The sequence below is a fragment of the Triticum dicoccoides genome, chromosome 6A, assembly GCF_002162155.2.
Source record: "Triticum dicoccoides isolate Atlit2015 ecotype Zavitan chromosome 6A, WEW_v2.0, whole genome shotgun sequence".
Taxonomy (NCBI): domain Eukaryota; kingdom Viridiplantae; phylum Streptophyta; class Magnoliopsida; order Poales; family Poaceae; genus Triticum; species Triticum dicoccoides.
The window spans coordinates 3349870-3353982 of NC_041390.1; the positions used below are offsets into that span (position 1 = coordinate 3349870).

The window sequence follows — 4113 nt, forward strand, 5'->3', positions numbered from 1 at the left end:
TATATATATGTATTGACCCCCTTCTTCAAATTGGATGTTTCGAAAGCGGGATGAACTCCTAGCACCAGCTCGCATGCGAGCAATTCAAGAGGAATTGGCGGCATTCTTTCTTGACCACGTGATCCCTGAAGACGGAGAATTCTATGTGGACCCTGAGTCCGTATGATTATATTTGTAACAGATAATTATTGTATATATGTAGCCGGTAGTGTCAGATAGATATACGAGAACTTGTTGTTCGACCAATCTCTCGGAGAAGGAGAGGTGGTCGATATCACTTCTCTCTGTATGCATATATGTTCATGACGATCTTCTGTTTTCTTCGTTTGCTTACTAGCTAGCTAGCGTGTCTAGTCCTCTCTATACGTATGTATAGTACGTAGCGTCGACCAAGCACGGACATAACAGAGGACACTTCTCTCTATTAATTATAACTAGCTAACACAATATATGAAACACCTAAATTAACCCCCCAAAACCCCCCAACCCCCCCCCCCCTTCAAAAAAACAAAAACCCCAGCCACAGAAGTGCTGACGCATGGATGCCTATTGGTCCCGGTTGATGCCACCAACCGGGACCAAAGGGTCTCCTGACTGGGCTCTGCGCACTGCCCGCGTGGAGGGCCTTTAGTCCCGGTTCTGGATTGAACCGGGACTAAAGGGGGGAGGTATTAGTACCGACACTTTAGTCCCGGTTCCGGAACCGGGACTATAGGCCCTTTTTCTACCAGTGCGAGCATCCACCACACCATACAAAATGGAGCAACTTCCTTACACCAAATAGCCATGTCCGCATCTTGACAACCCAAATTTAACTCTGGATACCTGCAGAACATCAATGTCATCTCAGTCAAACTAATTTATCATGCCCACTAAGAAAAAATATCCAGAGCTCAATCATCCCATCATTATTCGACAAACTGATACCACAAATGGAGAACAACAATAACAGAGCATTTAGTTTGTTCTAGCAGCTGTATGTTGACATGTTTACAAGATTCTTGCAACATAACTATGTACGATCGCAGTAGAAACTAAGAGATCAGTGACTCGCCGCCAATCATGTGACGCAAAAAAAACAGAACTCCCAAGAATGTTGACTCATTCCTGATTTACTTTTTTTGTGCCATGCTATATGTGAGGCTCGGAGTACGATGGAAAAATTTCTAGTATGCCAAGCTGGTATGTCTAGTACGAAGGAAAATGCGAGCATAAACTATGCACCATCTTGTAAATTGGGTAACCAAGCAAAAAAAAGGTATATGAAAAGAGAAAATTACCTAAGTTGTTTGACAAAGATAGCACGTTAGCATATCAGGTGTGTTCAAAGTTCCGGCCAGATCTGTGCCTTTCCTCCCAACTCCGCTGCCTAGAAGAAAATGAAGCACAAACCAAATGAAAATTCAAAGAAAAGTCCAGTGTGGCTCCGCATATATCGCCAGGTCTAGAAATGAATTATTGTATTACATGTTTAGAGAAAATGCATTTACCCAGAATAATTGTCGAGTAAGTTTTCTACCAATTATGACCATAAAGCCAACATAAATATGCACAGAATGTGAAACCAGAGTTCCATAACAAGCATAACATAGCACTACGTGAAATTAATAAACTAGTGCTACTTTTCAATAAAAACGAGAGAACATGGTATCATGAATTGAAGATTTATATCAAGATCGATCAATATAAACTTAATTCTTGCAAGGAAGAATAGTGAAGAAGAAAACGTGACAAGCCTTAAACCGCCTCCAGATGTTCCAATTGATTAATTATTTCATATGGTTTCACTGCTGCAGCTATTGCCATTTTCCAATTTCTAGAAACCCTCTGATGAAAGATCATTACAAGCACATAATTGTATTTAGCCTTTAGCAATGGCCAGGCATCAAAGCCATATTTGTATTCATGTTCTAGCTTTAATGGATCCCTCTAATCAGCCAAGTTAGGCAAACAATGGGAAATTAGATAACCATAACATGACCAGATCAACAGAGAAACAAACAAGACATTGTATTCTTATATATATATAGTTCAATCCTAATAGCATGAACAATGTTACCGCAAGAACATACCATAAGTAACTGGAATGAATAGGAGCGAAAACTAATTGCACTATTTTGCTTGTCCAATTTAGATAGGGGCCATTACCTGCAGCATAGAAATTCCTGTAGGGATGAAAGGTGTCATGACATATCTGGTTTCGTTTAACAATATGTTTGATCTGCATCGAGTCAACTTGGAGCGTGAAGTTGCCAATCATCGTGGAGAGAACAAGCAAATTTGACTCCTCATCATACCCAACAAAAAATGCATAACTTATTCTCCTTGGAAGCATCTCATCCAGTGGAATGGTTTTCCGCAGCAACACCCATTCGTCAATGCCATCACAGTTAGATTTCCTATCCCATAATTGGATGGTCAGGTCCAACAAACCAGCAAGGCCAAGGCCACCATCGGCCATCCGCAAGAGCTGAAAACACCGGTCGTTGGTAACGTGGTTTTCCACCAGTGTCTTGATCACAACAAGACTTTGCATTTCGAAATCAAACACAAGAACTTCACCACCACAAATCAACCAGCAAAGTGCATTCCCGACAAGGATGCTGCGGCTTGTCACAGAAATCCTATTTGCTATGGTCACCGAGAAAATATTTCCCCAAACGCTAGACGCTGAGTCATAGAGAGAACAAGATGCCTGTGTACTGAATCCATTGCAGACCAAAACCAATTTAAATGGGCTTGAGAAGCAATCTCCATGGACGTGCCCATCTTCAGCATCAACGCACAGTACAGCGCCATGCCAGGCTGAGTTTGTCCTCATAGAGTGGATTCCTGGTGGAAAAGACACGATGTGCTCTTTGCCGGTGAGGGGATCCCACACGACGGTCTCATGCTTATTCCTGTCAATTAGGACAGAGAGACCGTGGCGGCAGCCCATGTATGCTTCATCGGTGTGGTAGGTTCTAGTGCTCTTGGGCAGGGAGAAGCGGGTAGCAGCGATGCGGTCAGGCGAGTCCATGGCAGGAATGAAGCTTTTAGCATACCCTCTGAAGAAGCCGAGCAGAGGAGGCTTCCGGTGGTGCTTGAGGAAGGATTTGCGGAACTGGGGGTCATAGAGGATGCTGCCCCAGCGCTTGGATACGGCGGACGCACGGGCGAGCGAGGACGGCTTCGGAGGGAGGCGGACGAGGATCTCGATGAGGAGGTTGTCGTCGCCAAGCACCTCGGATACTGGGTCGGCCAGCGGCACAGAACAGCGCAGCCAACTGCCGTCCACACGCGTGGGAAAGGTATCGGCCCTGGCATGAAAAGGAATTTTATCAATGGACACACATATATTCACATCAGGACAGCTGCTAGAATCCAACGGACATATGCACATCCATCCAGAATAGCGATAGCATATACTCCCTCCGTCCCAAAATTCTTGTCTTAGATTAGTCTAGATACGGCGTATCTAGACTAATCTAAGATGAGAATTTGGGACGGAGGGAGTACAAAGCAAGTACAAATTAAGAGGGGGAGGAACACCAGTGGGATCTTACCCTTGGCCTTGGGGAGTCTCACCAGCGGGATCCATCAGCGGTACCCTCTCCTCTCTCTCTGTGCACTGCTGCAGAAGGGGATGGATCTTAGGGTTTGATTAGGAGCGGAAAATCTGGCTAGGGTTTACTAATAGAGGGAAAATAAGATGAGACGAAAAGGAAGCACTAGTAGATTAGATGGAGAAGGAAGGGAAGGAGAAGGGGTGGGCTAACCAGGATCGGGGACGCGGACGGGGACGGGGCAGGGTGAGGTCGCCGACTGCTCCGGTCCTTCTTTCTCCGGTCCGTCCGCTGCCGAGAGTGGAGAGACTGGGGGGTACGGTTTAGACAATGGGAAGTAGGCAGCTGAGTGTAGGAACGCTGAGTCTTTTTTTTTCTTTTTTTGAGATTAACGCTGAGGTTGTACGCAGCTGCAGGCTTAGCCTGCCATGTAAGATGTAACGTTGGCCCATCCATGCCCAGGCTTGTACGTTCCACTGAGAAAAAAAAATCTTCTAAGAAAAAACACTGGGAATTTTTCTTGCGGCAAACACTGAGAACAACCTACATCGGTCCGGACCACGGAAGC

At 45.1% G+C, this 4113-nt stretch overlaps 1 pseudogene; it reads right to left on the reverse strand.

Annotated features, from left to right (window-relative positions):
• Positions 1-2637: 2637 nt before the first annotated feature.
• Positions 2638-3306, reverse strand: LOC119318917 (annotated as a pseudogene).
• Positions 3307-4113: the final 807 nt, after the last annotated feature.